General features: G+C 42.0%; 1 protein-coding gene and 1 long non-coding RNA gene across 2 annotated transcripts in view; one reads left to right on the forward strand and one right to left on the reverse strand.

Moving 5' to 3' along the window:
* Positions 1–18,971, reverse strand: part of EPAS1 (endothelial PAS domain protein 1) — a 115,685-nt gene that overhangs the window by 87,344 nt on the left and 9,370 nt on the right. The gene's annotated exons all lie outside the window — the stretch shown is intronic.
* On the forward strand, positions 9,058–18,722 carry LOC121096192. The gene is made up of 3 exons (XR_005830383.1): positions 9,058–9,218; positions 13,374–13,452; positions 18,595–18,722. It is a non-coding gene; the product is annotated as an uncharacterized LOC121096192 (long non-coding RNA).

Below are 18,971 nucleotides of genomic sequence, written 5' to 3' on the forward strand. Positions count from 1 at the left end.
GGTAACAACCAGGAATCAGCGCCCTACTTAAACCATTTTTTTCCCTGAACACAGTAAAGAATTTTTTCAGTCCTTCATTGACTGGATACTCATGATTTGGCTTAATGCAGGGTGCTGGCATATTCCCATAGTTACAGGCACATAGATGACTTCAGTGGAGTTCTCTAACAAGCTGGATTAAGTCAGTGTTCACATTATTAACATTGCTTTTACTTTGTACCTAAATATTTTTGTTTACATATTTTATTTAGTTTTCATTTTTCTGTTTAAATCCTGTAGTTCTAAAAACATCCGGAAGAAAAGATGCTTGTGAACAGATGCCTTCTGATGGAAATAGCAATTTTTGCAGTTTGAGTGCATGCAACTTCAACAGAAGATTCTATTCAAATGAACAGCTAGTTCACATTAAAGATACTGAAGATTTTTAGAAGTGATTTTTACCAGAAAATACCCAATAACCCTACCAAGCAACCTAAAATATTAAAAACAGAAAGACAAGCCTGAACTATCTATTCTGTAAGGCAAGTTTCAATTCTTTTCCAGTAAAACCTGGCAAACAAATGAGGGAATTCATCTCCCAAGAGATGAATAAGTAATTTATGTTGCAACTCTTACATTTCTTTAATAAATAACAGAGCCAGATTGTGAAGTATTGAGATGAAAGTACTGAGGCTGGAGGTTGTGCTGCTCAGCTCCTGGCATAAAGTGTGTAGTGTTACTGGAAAGTATCAGCATCAAAACAGAACTAGAAAGTACCGAGCTCAGAGGTTCGCACACTTCTCCTCCCGCACTTACGTGGGATAACTTCCATTTTCTAGCTGAGATTTTTGGTTCATAAACAACACAGATTGTTAGTTCCTATTAGGTTCAAACATAAAGCACGCTTGTGATGTGGAAACTTCAGCCACAAAGAGGAGGAAGATGGGGAAAAAGAAAAAAGAAAGAGCACCATGAAGTACTGTTCTGACTGACCAAAATGTTCCACGCCTTGTAAATGCGTTTTGGTTTATATTTCTCTTGGAATTTCTCTTTCTTGCCCTATGAAAGCTGTGTTAATGTTAATCTTCATGTTTTAGAAGATGTCCATGAAAGTATCCCTCAGAAGAGTTAGTTCTGCCATTCTGGGGAGTCTCCAATGTGTCTCTTCCAGAGTAACAGAGAAGGAAGTGGAATTTTCAGCAGTTTGAGGCTGTACCTAAGCTCTTTAGGAACTGCCACAGTACTCCCCCATTTCAATGAAAGGAAGACTCCTATGGTTTTGTCTGCTATCTGACACTGTCAGTTTGTTTCCTAACTATTTTTTGTCCTACAGAAGTCTGCTGATGAAATGCCAGCTCCTTACTGTTCTTTAAATCACCACCCTCTCTCCTCCTTCCTTCCATGTTCTCCCACAGACCCATCCCAGACTCCCCCTTGGCAGCTTTCCCCATGTCACCGTTCATCCTTTCCTCAAACTGACAGTTCACTTTCACTCAAAATGCTCCATTTAAAAAGACTCTTTAAATACAGTTATCATAAATCCATGGATATAAGCCAATAAAACAGCACATCACAGTGAAGTTTTCTAGTATCTATTAGATAATTCTTTGTAAGAATCCATCACAACTCTCATTAAATGCTCTCATGTTTTGTCGTCCCAGTGAAAACCTATGCTAAATGTGAAATGATCTGACTTCTACCATGCATAACATGTTATATGTTTTTCAAAATCAATAAATTATTTCATTCCCTTTTGCCTGGAGATATTTATGATCTGCATTCTAGTCAGCTTCCATAACTTCTGCTAGACTCTTTAGGCAGGTTTTATTCCTTTTCTTGCAAGTTGTCTGTCATTGATAGCCTGATCTGCATCACTCACAAGTTTTGCCCGCACAGGCAGCTTCCTTACTGCAGTAGCTTTTCGAGCACCTAGCAACACTTTCTTAAGAAAAGTCTCACTGGAATTAAGAAAAACATGAATGATGATTTCAAATTATGAATCAGCCAACTGATCTGATGCCAAGGAGGCCAAAGTGTTTAACACCATCTTTGCACCAGCGTTTGCCAAAAGTAAGATGTGAGTAGGCTGCTAGCACAGTGCCACCAGTGACAGGGGTTATCCATCCTATTAGATACATGTAGATTAAAGACAGAATCAGTAAAAGTAATATTTAAGTTAAATGCGCTCTAAGTTCGTCATAGAATACCTAAAGATTGGCCTAAAGCAAACTCAGAACCTCTAATGGTTATCTGTGAGAGCTAACTGGGAATGGTTGCTGTACCAGAGAACTGGAAGAGGCAAGCTTAGTGGCTACTTCTAAAAGACATGGGGGGTGCAGTGGGGTGTGCAGTGTAACAAAAAAACCAAAAAACAACAACAACAAAAAAAAGAGCAGATGTCAAAAAGATGTCAAAATTTCCGGACAACTTAAATCCCTAGAAAACCTCTATGGTAAATTACTAAACTTATCTGTTGCGGAACAAACCAAAGAAAGTAACAGCAGTTAGTTTGGATCTATCAACAACAAATCTAGCCCAAACCAAATTAATTTTCATCTGGAACACAACTGCAGACCTTCTATATAGGAAGGAATGACTGTCATATCTCTCAAATTCATTAGTGCTGTAAACAAGCCACAGAAGACATTGAAGCATCCTTTTGTTTTTGGTAGCAATCCACTAGTGGCAGAGGAGTTTGTAGGTGTATATTGAATGATAGCATTAGAGAGGAGGGACAGTTTTGATAAACCTGGAGAAGCAGGGGGAAAAGGGAATTCAGAAAGAAAAATGCAAGTTACTAGGATAGCTGACTGCACTGATACAGTGTGGAAAACAAGAAGCAAGGCAAAAATCCTTCAAGAAATAATTTGGAGATTACAGAGTGGATCACAAAGTGAGCATAATTCAGCATTTCCTACTCTGTAACAGCATGATAATCCTTGCACTCAGGCATCCACATGAGAGTGCATCTTACAAGCCACATGGAAATCTGCCACCCTGCTCAGCTGTAAGGCTGAACCGTATCTCCCCTGAAGTGCAGTGCTCAGAATTAGGTAAAGCCAGAGAAAGACCAGGAGAGATCAGCAAGAGTGGTCAGAAGTCTCCAGTGTGACCAGTAAAGAAATTCTGACCAATAACAAACTTCGAATACATAAAAGCTCTGCAAAAAAGAAGGTAACCATCAGCTGTGGTAAGAAGGACAGAACTGAGACTGAGACTCCTAGAGCACAAGTCTTATGAGGAGCAGATGAGGGACCTGGGGTTGCTTAGCCTGGGGAAAATAAGGCTCAGGGGGACCTTATCACTCTACAGCTCCCTGAAAGGAGGTTGTAGACAGGTGAGTCTTGATCTCTTCTCCCAAGCAACAGGACAAGAGGAAACAGCCTCAAGTTACACCAGGGGAAGTTTAGGCTGGATATTAGGAAAAATTCCTCCACTGAAATGGTGGTCAAGCACTGGAACAGGCTGCCCAGTGAAGTGGTTGAGTCACCATCCCTGGAGGTATTTAAAAGTGTAGATGTGGCACTTAGGGACATGGTTTAGTGATGAACTTGGCAGTGCTGGGTTAACAGTTGGACTCGATCTTGAAGGTCTTTTCCAACACAAATGGTTCTATGATTCTATGAGACTTAAATTACACAGACTTAGATTTTTCCGAAAACTAGCTTCGCTGATAGGGAGAGTGAGCTGTGACTGGACAATGTCTTAACATTTCTCAGAAAAGATGTGCAAATAGCTGATGAGGACAGACATACAACTGAAAGATCATCTCTTCAGGTGCCACCTTGGGTGTCCCTCCCTGCAGCTGGCATGGGAAGGCCAGGATTCAGCAGTGTGAAATTGGCAAAAGGTGTATAGGGCACTGCTCAGAAAATTATGCAGATGGAAGAGTTAAAACATAATCAGACAAAACTATTCCCCCCACTTGGTTAATCTTATGATGAAAGAGGAATTAGAGGCAATATTTTTAAAGATGCATCACTCTATTCTCTCCTCCCTGGTGGTAGGTACCTATTTTCTGGGCTTGAAACCTTTTCCTTTACTATTTATAAATTGATATCTTGTTTCAGAGCTTGCAACACATTAACAGTCATGGGTTGGTCTCCCATAGTAACTTGGTATTGTTTTTATTGTGCTGTGCAGACCAGCTACCAGGTTTTCCAGACCCTTAAACACCAGTGACCTGACGTATGCAGCAGACACAAACTGGAGCCATATCCCATAAAAAGGACATGGACCTTTTGATGTGAGTGCAAAGGAGGGCTACCATGAAGGTGACCAGAGGGCTGGAGCACCTCTCCTCTGAAGACAGGCTGAGAGAGTTGGGGTGGTTCTGCCTGGAGAAGAGAAGGCTCCGGGGACACCTTACTGCAGCCTTCCAGTGCCTAAAGGGGCCTGCAGGAAAGTGGGGAGGGACTTTGTACAAGGGCATGTGGTGACAGGACAAGGGGTGATGGCTTTAAACTGGAAGAGGGCAGATTTAGGTTAGGTATTAGGAATAAACTCTTTACTGTGAGGGTGGTGAGGCACAGGAATGGGTTATGCAGAGAAGCTGTGGATGCCCCATCCCTGGAAGTGTTCAAGGCCAGGTTGGATGGGGCTTGGAGCAACCTGGTCTAGTGGAAGGTGTCCCTGCCCATGGCTGGGGGTTGGACCAGATGATCCTTGAGGTCCCTTCCAACCCAAATGATTTTATGATATTGCCTGGTTTGCTTTGTCAGGGGTGCCAGTCAGATGCTTGCCTACTTTATTGCTTACTTTTCCTTAGAATGCAATAATGAAAAACTGGTTTCCAAAGAAAACCCTGTATCAATGGACTGCTATATCTGGGCATAATGACAGTACCACTGAAAAGACCTTGCTTCTTGATGAAAGAATATCAGCCTTTGAGACTTCAGACCTGGTTTCAGAGTGCCTTTGCCACAAAATTCCTGATTATGAAGTTCCAGCTATGACTAACCCCATTACCAGCCACTGCAGTGGGTAGCAGCCAAGATGACACACATCCCTCTCTATTACTATGATGTGCCATGTTCTGGTTTCCAGCCAGGCTTTCTATTATTTCTTTTCTTTACAATTCAATGTATTTTGGGGCTTGGTATTATTACTGTCTCTGCAATAAATATTTCTTAATTCTCAAATAGAAATAACTTGAAATCTGGGAGGCAAAAATTCCATAACGTTTTTCCGGAAGAAAAGCATTAAATCTTTGATGTAAAGAACTGCAGACCCAGACTCCACCTGGTCCTGGATGCACAAGAAGCACAGCCAGCGAGGGAGGAAGCCACTACAGCTGGGTTTAGAGAGTCCAAGGGAAGAAAAGGCAACAGTTGTGCTCCATTGAAATGCAGACTGCCTGCCAAATTCTCCAACTGCACTGCACTAGGAAGTACTTTTTAATCAGGGGCAGAAAAAAAAGAGAGAGAGAGAGGGAGGGAACGTGGTTATGTGACAAGTCGCCCTGTTTCTATCTCTTAATTGGCATTTTCCTAGAAGGACTGATTGTGTATTAAGATATTACAATTTTTAATGTTCTTTCAGTAGTAAGAAAAATTCTTAGGAGTTTAACACAGCTCTCTCTCAGAACGTTATCTCTTGTTTACAGTACATTTTGATACTATCTTTTAAGCACTGAAACAGAAACAAACAGGCATCTAAATACCTGTTACCACAGTTTGCAGAAGTGATGAATTATTAACTATTTCCTGTCATCTTTTACATTATGTTAATTTTCTTTATCTTGCACATCTGTCACACACACCCTCCCATCCAACATGCAGGAAAAAAAAATATTTAAATAAAAGTTATTCATGCTTATATGTGGTCAATATAGCTGACATTAAGATACAACAGGTCAAATCATCAAAGAAATTGTACCAGTTACTCTGCCTGAGGAATCGGCCCTCATTCTATGCAATGTGTCTTACAGTCCTCATCTTCTAAAACAAGTTCTTTTCATCAGCCTATCACTTTTTTTTTTTAAAAAAAATCTTCATTTAGAAATTAAAAAAACAAAACCAGAAAAAAATCATTTAAACTGATGCACGATCACAATAATCCTTTGTTATTTTGAATTGTCTAATTTAGGATTATCTTCAAGTTTGTTTCCTTACAGCTAACACGCAGTTAGCATGGGAACAAGGGATTGCAGGCATTAACCACTTCTCAAATGAAAATCATAGGTCAGAAATTCTCATTGACCACAGCAGAAATTAGATCAAACCCAAGTACTACACTGCAGGAACACAAATTCCACAGGCAGGAAGCACTGCCAGCCTGTATGCTCCTTCAGCAGATAAGCTTTTACACAAGATTATTATCATGACAAATTCTGACAGAGATTTGGATTAATTCTATCATAATGCTTTATTCCCAACTTTACCATCAATACTATGAATACAGAGACTCCATCTGAAAGCCATGGTTTTCAATAGCAATACAGACTAAACTTTTGTGCATGTAAAGCATTAACACGAAGGCAGAAATAGGGTTAGTTGCCCCCTGGATGTGGTTACAGTATAAGAAAGCATTTTCTTCTTTATTTATTCACATAGGTCTCATTGACCAGTTCCTGGCAGAGGAAGACTGAATGCATGCAGATACTCGGTTGCTGTAGATCAGGTGCCTCCTTTAAAGTCAGCAACATCATGATAAACCGACTTGATCAATTTACACCAGCTCAGGGTTTCCTGCTCTGGAAAAATTCTGTATGGATACTCGTAGCTCAGTAAGACTGCAGTACAAACATGCATCCTCTTCCCTCACAACTTCCCGAACAAAAAATGTTGATATTCATAACCATGTTGGCCAAAGGAATGTCCTTTAAGGGCACTTGCCCACAGCAGATCAAAAAGATCCAAGAAATCTATTTTAAATGCTAGCTAATGCATTTATAACATTCAGTTATTCATCAACAGTTAAAGAGATGGATTATCAGGCAGCAAAGAGAGAAGCCTTGTGGGAGGCTGTCAGAAGAATAGGTTTGATAGTCCTAATATAGAACTACTGATGTGCTTATGGCCAGATAAGAGTATATGGCTGCTGTTAATCATTTGCTGTATGTCACCACATGGGGGGCTTTCTTTCATGTAGGGGTGTCTCTCACTGGTAAGAAGCCTTTTTTCCTTTTTGGAAGTGCATATTGTTGCACACAGGAAAAAAAAAAACCCAAAAAAACCCAAAACAAAAACCCGAGAACTACGAATACACATGCACAAAAATGCAAGGAATAAAGAAGGTCAGAGCTCTACTCATCCAATCACCACCCACATTTCTCAGCAAAATAGGTCCTTCCATAGGGCCTTTTACACTGGTAGCGAGGCAAAACAGCATACTTTCTTCATAGTACTTTTAAGACTGAAGAGCTGCCATGAGGTTATGTGTTTTACGGGAGGCCCCAAACTTTAATCCAGGATGCTGGCTTTGCTGCTCCCTGAGAAGCACCTGTGTACTCCATCAGCAGAGCCCCACTGGCACGAGTTGCCCTTGGGCTGCCAAGGCTGCGGTGGGGCAGCTGCAGTGGAGGATCGTCCCTGACCAACATACCAGCAGGAGCTGAGCCCTTCACATTCCTGTGATGCAGTCTGTATTTACTTTTGGCCAGATCATTAGCCAAAGACATGAGGAGATAATGCCTTCTTTATCCCTTTATGAGCAGAGCAAGTAAGAAGAAATATTAGGGGCACCTGGGGTAAAGATTACATTGGGTAGACATACTCCTCATTTTCACATGAAGATTCAGGTACATCTGCAACCAGGAGCTAGTGTATATGCCTGCATCAGCATATATAGTTGTGCTAGTTAAGTCAGGTTCATAGGTAATTATTTATGTTATAACAGCAGGGGTGGGGGGTAGGGGAAGAAGAGAGATATCTTGAATTTAGAAAGGCCAGTTCACTTAGCTCTGTAACACAAAGCACGTGTTCCTTCTTAAGTACGTGAGCAAATCCCATAACGACTCCTGCTTGAACACAAATGTGCACTTCAGTGCTTGCACTTGGCTGGATCCTCAATTTCCAACTCATTTATGTAAAGATTTTGGACCTTCCTTAAGCAAAATGAAATTGTAAGAAAATACCTGCTTACTCTTCCCAAAGATGAAAAGGCAAGTATCATTTCCTATTCTTTTATCCTCTTATCCCACACCAAGACATGACGTTTATTTAAAAGGAAACATTTTCAGGCAAAGAGAAAATAATATTTGTTTTAAAGAGAGCAGAAGACAAAATGGCATATTCAACTCTCTTTCAAACAGGACCTAACTTAGAGCTGTGGGTGTGGTAGGTACTTACAGTATTTAACCACGTGTAACAGAAATAGCACTTCTGGAACCTGATTTCTTTATCAGATAACACATACAGATGAAACTACCAGTGCTCTGAATGTTTCATGACCACATGACAAATCGTTTCATGGGCCAACAGTTTCCTTTTTTCCAGAAAAACTCACTGAAGACTCATCTGGACTGAGTGTCTTCACTCCCTCTAGAATGAGTCTTAATTCAAAGCTTTCCTTGCTACTGCTGTGTGAGAGAGTGTATTTGTTAAGAGGTGGGACATAAAGATATTTGCATTTAACAAGAGCATTTCAAATTTTAAGAAGTGTATACCCTGAACACTTAAGATGAACATGGAAGCTAGCTGAGAGAATGAACCACTGGTAAGGATTAGGAGATTGTTATTTTTAAAGGAAACCAGCACAAAAAAACCCCAAAACAAACAAACAAACAAACAAAAAAGAAACCACACACCAAACAAAAACCCAAACCAAAACCACTTCGCTAAAAGGTAAGAAATGCAGGAGCTGAGGTTCCAACAATTGTCATCACTGCTATTATTTTCACAAAACTTTTCCTGAAAAACGAATCATACTAACAGCCTACTGTGGAATCGGAATCCCCCAAAGCCTCTGGGGCTTTGGATTTGCTGCGAGTGGGTGGATTGCTGTGAGTTGCAGGATGAGAATTAACCATCAAATTGCAAACATGCCCAGGCTGTGTAATCACACCATCATTTAACAGTGACCTGTATCTTTCACTGTATCTTTCCCTTTCCACCCTCTATTAGTGCACCACCAGTGTCAGGCTGTGGTGTCTTCAAGGATGGATCATATCTTTCCATATTTTTTTTGTGCAAGACGCCCAAGGCACTTCCTAGAGACATGAAGAGAACTCCCAAGGACAGCGGCTAAGTGGGGTGCAGTCATTATGCAGCAGACTTGCAAGCTTCAGCATTTGCCAAGTATGTGCCGTAAAATCAAATGGATATGCTGCTATATTAACACTGTTTTCCAGCTGTGTATTTTGTATGGGTTGACTCTGCAATTCCCAGCTGTAACCATAGCCTGGCACTACCCTAGACTGGATCTTGTGTATAACCCATTTCCAAGAATATTACTTTAATATTTCAAAGGGCAGAAGTGGGACTGTAAATTATATTTTGAATTCCCCAAGTACTTATTACTGTACAAAGTCCCTTTTTTAAAAAAAAATGTTTCCCCCTAATATTAGTATTGATTTTTATTTTTTAGAATTATGTCAGCAATTTCTTACAAGCTGCCTTTTTTGTTTTAAAATGCATTACTATAAAACGTATCTGATAAACTGATTTTTTCAGGACAGCTACTGGTAATTTTAGAAGAAGCAGCTGAACGCATAAAAGCTTTTGAGTTAAACCTTAAAAAAAGCCTCTATATGTCTTCCCAAGAAGAGTTTTTGTAACACTTCCTAGAGCTTCAGGAGAACTGCACCGCCAGCACAGGAAAGGTCCCACAGGTGACTGGAGGCCCAGAGGGGCTCAAGCTGGTGTGGACCAGAAGCCCTCCCCCTCCTGGCCTCTCACCCCACTTCGAAGAGTTGTCCAAAGCATTAAGGCCTTGTTGCGGCAAAAATACTGCAGCTCCAGGAGACCCGATGAGCTGATCTAATTGTTTATCACAGATATAAAAGTATTTCCACTACCTGGCTTCCCACACCCATTCCTGTCTTACATTGTGACAGCCTGATGCTCAGTAGACTATTCTTATCAGCCACTTTAGCTCATTGGAGGAAACTAGCACAGAAAAAAAATATTAAGTAGTACATAACTTTGTACTGGTATTAAAACTGAATCTTCTGTAGGAGTCCAGGCAGCATGCAGCTGGTGCAGCGGAGCACAGACCTCTTCCCCGTTGTGGTAGAAAAACTGATGCATCTACTTATTCTACCTGTCCTCTTGCCTACCCGAGTAAGGGCACTTGGGGACTCTGGCTTGATTACTCTGCGGGCAGAAAGTTATTTTGGGACCAAGACTAAAACCAAACAGCCAGCTATGAATTCCAGCTGTGCGACAAAAGCAATATCAGAAGTTCCTGATGTTTGAAAGTATGCATCTGCAGCTGCCTCCTCCACAGAAGAGGAAACACAAACAGCCTTCTTTAAAGTGGAATGCTGAAAAAAAAAATAAATCACCACTTCTGTTAATTTTCTTAAGATCTTGGCTTTTAAGCTCCCTGGGATACCTCAGGAAATGTGGGTTTCCTCATCCAAACCAGCCAATCTTGTAAATTGGTACTGTAGAAACCAGCAGCGGGTGTGGTTAGCTCATGAAACCACTGGAGAAAAAATGCAGAGACTCTCTAGCAATGCGATCAGTGTTAGGGCATAGGAACAGTCACAGGTACTGCACTGAATTCCTTTGTCTCCAAGGGGAAAACTGTACCATCCCTGACCTCAATCTAAATTACCTTACATCAGCTACAAGCCAGTCCCATACTAGCTAGCTGCTTTTCCACCAGTTGCCTGGAATTGCTGACACATGGGGCCACCAGCTCTGTCTCCTGCCTTTCCCAAAAGGGGCAGAGGAGCAAGAGGTGCCCTTTGCCTTGCCAGGCAGCTCTGGAGATGCAACACCTGTTTGAGCACACTTTAAACCACAGGAACAGTGCAAGAGAAACAGCCATGTCAAAGCACACAGCACTACCCTACCTGACATGCTTATACAGAAAAGGAATTTTCTGGTACATACCCTGGGACTGAAAAGGTAGAAGGTTGACAAGAAGCGTTTGAAATTCAAACTAGGATAAAGAAAGTGATCCTATCGCAGGAAATCTGCCTCTATGTAGTACAATAAAAGTTTTGGGAGTTTCCTAATGTAATTATCTGCATGATCTGCTAATGGCTGGTATAGATGGGCTACCCCTAAGACTGTAAAAAGACTTGAGAAAGCTAGCGGGGTGGTTCCCGGTGCCTCAGCACACTGTGCCAGCTGACAGGCAGTAACACAGCGTGTCAGGAAGCACTGCAGGAAGACACAGAATGGTGTCTTTCACAATCACCTGCAAGTTTATTAGCTGTCTTCGTTCCTTTGTACTGTATTCTTTCCTGGTCCCAAAGCATTTTCCACCTTGGATACGCTCTTTATAAAATTGATTTTCATAAAAAGCAAACATCTATGTGCTTCTACACAGCAGAAAAGCGGCTGAATGAGTGAACTGAGAGCAGTGTAAGTGAAAAAATTAAGGTACTCTATCACAGCAAGTCAGGTGTAAAATTTTATTGAAACTACAGTAAACAAGTTCATTTTTATCCATTTACTGTATGCTATTTAACAGCTAAATTCACTTTAATCCCCCTTTAACATTGCAGCGATCACATACTTTGCTTTAAACACTAGCGTCACATGCATGAGACTAGAGAGGTATTCAACTAGACTGCTGAAACTGAAGATCACAGAGCAGTTTGTCAGTAGTGGTATAATTATTCCAGCTTAACATGAACAGTAAGACTTTGTGGAGTTCAGTTTGGGTGGAAGAAACAAACAAAACAACAGGACTCCTATAAGAACACGTACAGGCATGACGAACTTTGTGCCAGCATAAATTGATGGAGATTGAGACCTTTAATGGACACTTCGGCCAAGCAATACTGTCCGAGGATTTGTCTTTAACAAAACCAGTGGGTTTAGTCAAGCTATAGACTATATGGACAAGAAGTACTGCTTCAACTTTTCTGATCTTTTTGGTTGAATGCTTTCTTTGGGATCAATGGCAACATCGTAACGTACTTCCAAGAAAAGGATGAAATTAAGAAAGACTGAATTTCCCTCAGCACTTTTTAAATTTTGGAAGCAGGTTTGAATGGTATCGTAGTCATCACCCACAGGTTACATGACAAACAAAAGAGAGCCAAAAAAGGGGTTAGGAGTAAGGACTAAGTTAAAAGGAATAAACCCTGGGAAAACATAAGCTACACACAGGGTTTGGAAGGAAAATAATTGACAAATGTTGGTTAAAACATGGTAACATAGAAGTGTGAAAATCAGAGCTGGACCCGTTTCATCCCTGCTGCAAAGCTGCATCATCTAAATAAAATTCCAGCAAGATCCTGTTTGGCCTTTGCAGTGAGAGCAGGCAACACAACCTGCAACCAGCGCTGCAACCAACAAGTTTAGTCTTCAGAAGGCTTCAATCAGCAAGGGCCAAATGCATCTTTGCAAGGCCAGTGACAATAGAGGAGGATTTTTATCTGGACTTCTGAAAGATGTAAACAACAGTGAGGGATTTTGGAGAATCGCTTCAAAACAATTACGTGGTTGAACTGACTAAGGCTTCTTCACAAGAGCTAAACATGTCTAGTCTGGCTGAGCAGTCTCCAGCAGAAGCAGGAGAGAGACCTGGGAATTTTTAAGCCTTCATCTAAAGTCCAACACCTGAAGGTACCTACAGAAACACAAAGCAAATGAGCCCTGTGGGATAAAATTAGACACTAGGAAGTAAACTGGTAGGGAAAAGTGTACCCCATAGAAAAGTGATTCTGCTGTTCAATAAGCAGCAGAGGAAAGGAGGTGCATATCGATCCAGATTAGCAGGTACTAACAACCAAATCTGAGGGGAGTTATTTACTGTAATCATACAGAGCCCTCAGGAGTAGCACACTATAACCAAGATAAGAGAAACTAGGATTCTTTGGACCTGAAGGCAGACTTCTCGGCGTTCTCCAAAGACAAAGTCCGAAGTATCTCCCTTCTTAGGTTTTTGAATTGGCAACACCTTTATTATTTTGAACATCTAAATGCTTCTCTAAAATTTTGGCCCACTATTTTATGCAGAAAGGTCTTCCTCATAAGAAAAAAAAAAGTTTGTTAGGACTGATAAGGGAGAACCAAGTTTTGCATGCATTAGTTGCAAATTTATTTCATACAGGCTGTTTTAAGTAAATAGAATTTGTTGGAATAGAGCTGTCACCAGAGTGTATCGATCATCTGAGGCTTTTTAGATTCACAGAAAGAGCAGACAAATGCAGGGGGGAAGAGAGCCTGTAATTCTGCTTTTTGTTATCCCATGTCTGTAATACTAACTGATGCAAACGTCCACTGTTAATTGTGTGGTGTTTTTTTTTTTTTTTTTTTTTACATCAGCATACATGGGCGCATTACTGGATTGATGTCTCACAGGGGAGCTGTGTATTGGCAGGAACAACAGACTACAAGCGATCTAGTAAGTATTTTCGAATTCTTAGACTATGTCTTTCTGAAAACTGGCAATCTTTCCTGTTTCTTATTCCAGCTTAAAATAAGCCCTAGTTGTGGTCTAGTCCAAAGCTTGCATCTGTCAACTTTGTGGCACGCAGATACACAAATACAGTAACATTTGTTTTCTATGTATTATGTCCTTTCATTCATGTCGGTGGGAACCACTTTACATCAAATCTTCCTCCAGTTCATCCACATCCACATCCACCCCCACCCCTGCCTTATCTGCACACTAACTCCATGATCTTGTCTATTTTCCCTTTTAGTATTTCCCACCCCCACCCCCCACCCCACCCCCCGCTTTGGGAACAATAACCGAGGCACAGAAAATTTCCAGTTACATTTGGTTTTCCCTCAGAAATTAAAATGATAGACATTGGTAGGGGAAACGGACCGCACAGTAGCAATTACACTTCTGTTGAGTACATCACTTGGTCTGTGTATTTTGGTTGCCTTCTGAAGGTCCTTTTATTTTAGTCTCAGGCCTACTTGGCTGCAGTAGGTCACTTGTTTCCGACAGCAATAAAAATAAAAATAAAAAAAGCAGCAGCCCTGAAAGCAGCATTCTCCCCCGCCCCGAGGATGTTGTTTTCCAGCCTGTCTGGGTTTCCGGTTCCCATGAATCAGCTTGTTGCTGTTGTGTTTGGGTTCACTGCGCCGCAGGAAAATGCTAAAAGGCTTGCTTTCTTTTAATGAAAAAGCAAGACAAATTCTAACAGAAAGCCACCTTGGTTTCTGAGCATTTTAAAAAAAGAAGTTAATTTTTCCATCTTTTTCCCTATTGTCCTCTTTGCATTTATTCCGGGAAACCCCTTCATCTTACTGAGATTTTGAGTGGTACTGAAGGGCCAGGGCTTGGCTTTCTGCAGCAACTTGCTGTCCCCAAGGATGGTGCTGCTTTGCCAGGAGAGGCTCACAAGGATTTTGCCCATTGCAACTGGTGTTTCGGGAAAGTGCGTCACCACCACTTGAAATGCCAGCCTGCATGATCCCGCCACAGCTTCACCAGCTCCCTCAGACTGAGAGCTGGGCCAGGGACTCAAGGCCATTCACGTCCCTTTTCAGATGCAACCCATCCAAATCCATCCAACCCTGTCTGCTCCAAAGAGAGAGAGGTTGGGAGATACGAGCATAACTGATAACAAAAGCCCAGGAACAGGCCTGTTGCTCTGTGGAAACCACAGCTTGTGCAGAGCACACACATACACCTATATATATATAGCTACACTATAGTCTTCAGCCATTCCTACAAACCTGGAGTCAATAGGGTTTTCTGGCTTTGCATTTTTTTTTACAGCTTAGTTTCCTAAGCTAAAATAGCTGACCCTGCTTCTACTAGTAGGTTGCAGTAGATGATCCACCAAAGCTGAATTGTTGTCCTATGACCCTAAAATGCAATTAAACTCTCAGTCCATGCCTCTACCTCAAATAGCTTCTGGACTTGACTGATTTCTATCCAGCCTGGCAAAGGGGTATTGACAGATAATTAAGGTCCTGGAAGGTTTTTTTTTGTTTGTTTGTTTTAATTTTATTTTGGAGTTGTTTTTTTTGTTTGTTTGTTTTGGTTTTGTGTGCTTTTTTTTTTTTTTTTAATTATGGCAGGATAGAGAAGAAAGATGAAAAGCAGATTCCTCCCCCCCTCCCTTTCCCTGGGAAAAGCAGACAGATTACACATTTTGAATGCTATTTAGTAACAGCACATACCTCAACCAGCCTATTTCCTTCAGCTGTTTATGTCTGTGACTCAGATAAGTCAAAGACACCAACTCTCACGCAACAGCCCCATTCCCCTCCCACCCCCCTTCGAGTCACCAGCCTCTCCAGAGGTGTTTACACCCCGACCCAGGCAGGTAGCAAGTAGAAGTCATGGTGGCCCACAGGGGCAGTGCCAGGCTCTGGGCGCAACCAGAGATACACCACAGTCTCCCATGGAACCACAGAAAAAGCCCCAGAAGTGGCTTACACAAAACCTGGGGGAGCTACCACACACTTTGTGTGTCAGTGGCACAGATAAGCTGCATTTTTCACTGCAGTTGCCTGCCAGAGATGGCTGTTACGTGCTCTGGCAATTTTCCTCTTTAAAGCAGGCACACAGCTTCAGACTTCATAGGAACTTCGAGGTGCTCTCACACCTCAAGAGGTTTTCAACCCTGAGGAGAGGTACGGGGCAGATCTGAATGTGAGATTGGGCCCTCAGTCAGCAAAACATCCCAGTTTCCAAGGGCACTATCTCACCCTGGGCTGGCTTATGTGGACAGTTGGAGAAAGGCAGCAGGAGCTGCCCTCGGGGTGACAGACAAGAAGCCCCAGCTGCTGCCTGATGGCGAGGGAGCCTGGCCAGGGCCCTACCTATGGCGTCAGTGCCAGCTGCCTGCAGGTAAGGGGATCAGAGATAGTGGGGTCCCTCCCCATAAACAGACGTGCATTTCCACACAGAAGTCACGTCCCAGTTTGTACCTCTGCGGCTATCCCTCCCTCCCCTCATGCGGGATACAATGCAGCAGAGACTGAAGGGTTTAAGGAAGTCCCACATTTATTTACGTATATATTTATGATGCTGGCAAATCCAAAACAGTAATAAAGGTCTTCCTTCCTCTGACAGGCTGCACATGAGCATGGCACGTTTAAGTGTGACATGTATTTAACTCACAGCAGCCAGGAGACTTTGGCTATTTTCTTAAATCTCCATATCCTGACCCCTTGCTACCTTGGACATGTATGTGTGGGGTACCATGTTGTTGCATGTATCGTCTCCCTGCCACCCTAAAGCAATTTCATAGCTTTTTTTCCACAGCTCCTCAACCTTGTGTGCCAGAGCTGACCAGCCTGCCCAGTGCACCGGCATGCCTGGGGAGGCAGGGAAGGCTGGGGGGTGCAGGACCGCGGAGCTGCATGCCTGCCTGGAGCAGGTGGAGTCCAAAGCTATCGCGCAGTTTGGGGGTGGGCAAGGAAAAAAGGCAGGAGTTATTCTCCATGCTCCATCATTCATGGCAGGACTATGCTTGTTCCTCAGAAAAATCCCATTTGTGCGCATCCTGGGATTTTTGGTGCCCTCAGTTCATCCTGTTCTCTGTTTCCATTGATGCCTCCCAGGAAAAAAAAAAGGCGGCAGTGGGAAGAGCCCAAACAAACAGCAGAGTAGTGATGGTACTGAGAAAATCCAAAAAGCCAAACTGATATTCATTGCATAGAGTAGTAATTCATCGATCCCGCACTGACCACACATTGCACAAGGGTGTACTTCTGCCTGTAATGGAGGGCAGAACTGTCAGGCTCCCACAGGCTTGAACTGTTCTGGAGAATTCCCACAATCCCTTGGAAAGGTTCAGAGATAGGAGCCCAGCCAGGAGGTGCTTGTTTTGACACACAGCTAGCCTTCTACAAGAAGCCAGCAAGCCGCCTGGAAAGCCTGCATGCACTGCCCCGTTCCCTCTGCATGTGCAATTTTTTGAGGCTCTCTGCTGCTGCTCTGTGAGGAGCCCTGCCCTGGCACCCTAAATGCACAGGATGAGGATCCTGTTGCATGTATATGTAATGCACAGACTTCAGTTCTCCTGAGCTTGGGTGCTGCAGCACTTGCCAGCACCCACCTCAAAGGGTCTGGCTCCCAGCCGTGGCAGCGGCATCCTGACAGCAGGGCTCAAGCCTGCTGCACTGTATGCATGGTGGTGTCCTCCCCTACACCTCACCCGACCTCTCCAGCCCTGCCTCAAAATCTCTTGGAAAAGGAAAGGCATCACATTTTAGTTTGCAGGAAGCACAGGCTGGCCACACCACCCTCCTTGTGAGTCCCACTTCGTTGCCAAGCCAGTGCTAATTACAATTGCTTCATATGAGCACTCTTACACAGGCAGCGTTTTGTGCCTAAAAGATCAGCAGAGTCCAAGTAACTGCAAAAATAGAATCAGATGCAATAACATCTTACATAAGTTTAGGTTAATAATAAACCCAACTTTACTCAAATTCTAGTGACTCTAGTCCTAGTAGTGACAAAATAGGAGACAACTATGAGAACATATTGAACTATTTACTGTGATTTGATGAGAACATCTTTCCTGCACTTTGTAAAATATTAATAAGGAAAGGAAATATCTGGGTGAGTTGTGCCCCCCTCCCGCCCCGGCTTGGGATCGTTCAGGTAGCTTGAATCAAACATCTAATTTAAGACTGCAAGTGTTACAGCTCAGATTTATGAGTTATGCTTTACTAGGACCCAAAAGATGCAAATGCATACCCAATAGGATTCTCCACTATTTTTTTGTTTACCTCCCTCTAAAATCAATGGTAAAACCTTATATATATATATACACACACACATCAAAGGTAACATTACTTCCACTGGATAAACTGGGTCCTTTTAAAGTCTGTCCTGGCTATCCTCATGCTTCTTGATTAGACAAGCTGCCCTTTATATACTATGTTTGCTTCTGCCAAAAAACAACCTGCTTGGTCAGAGAATAAACCGAATTTCTGATAAACTGGATGATCCATTTTGGAGCCCTTTGAACTAAGAAAATATTAGTCTTGCCTCCCACCCCTTAGTGATTGTAACAAGGGTCTGAAATACTGTCGTAGAAGTTTACAAAGCTACCTGAGAACAGGCTCTAGCCTGCCTGTTCCTCCTATACAGGAGACATTATTTGAGGAAAGTGTTAAATAGATACTATTATCAGCCATAGCTATCCTCTTCTGCCATGGAGACAGTAATGTTCTAGGACAGGTTAGAGACAAAAAGGCATCTGAGCCTTCAATAGCTAGGTGGCTAAGAACACACATTCCGGGGCAAACAAAGAAAAGGAATTTAAATGGGTTGAAATGCAACAGTCTCAGCCTCAGAGATATTAACAAAGAACATGCCCTATACAGGAATTTGCAAGGTTGCAACCTGGTAAGAATATTCATATTCCTTCTAGACACTGCCAACTGGATTTGCAAGCTTCTCTAAAGCCTGTTCAAAGTTACACATTGCTTCAGATTTTGGTATCCCAATAATATACATATCAGTGCATCAATAGTGCCTGTAACTAATGTAAGTTATTTAGATTTGTTTGTTAAAAACAAAACAAAACATACATTTGCTTATATCAGATCATCTGTTTTTCCTCAGGTTGATGGCTGAAGTCCAACTCAGATGTTAATTACAGAGAATACTTCAAAAGCAAAGGCACTTCTCAGAATAACTTCGGAAGAAGGATGTAACACTCACTTTTCAATTACAAGCTGAATTTGCTTTAACATTTTTGACCGCATCTCTATTTTTGGCTACTTGTACCTTTGCTGTTCTGTATACTTAGTGAGGCAAGGAGTATTTGTAGAAAGATAAAATTAAAGCATATGCACTGACATGAGATACTTACATAATGTATGAGAAAGGTGATTAAAATTAACAGTCTTAATAGCGATTTTTTTCTTTGAAGCGTTAGACTTCATAACTAACAATGTTCTAACAAAATTTTGATTTTTTTTGTTTTTTTAAACAAAGGC

This window comes from Falco naumanni, chromosome 12 (assembly GCF_017639655.2).
Source record: "Falco naumanni isolate bFalNau1 chromosome 12, bFalNau1.pat, whole genome shotgun sequence".
Classification (NCBI taxonomy): Eukaryota; Metazoa; Chordata; class Aves; order Falconiformes; family Falconidae; genus Falco; species Falco naumanni.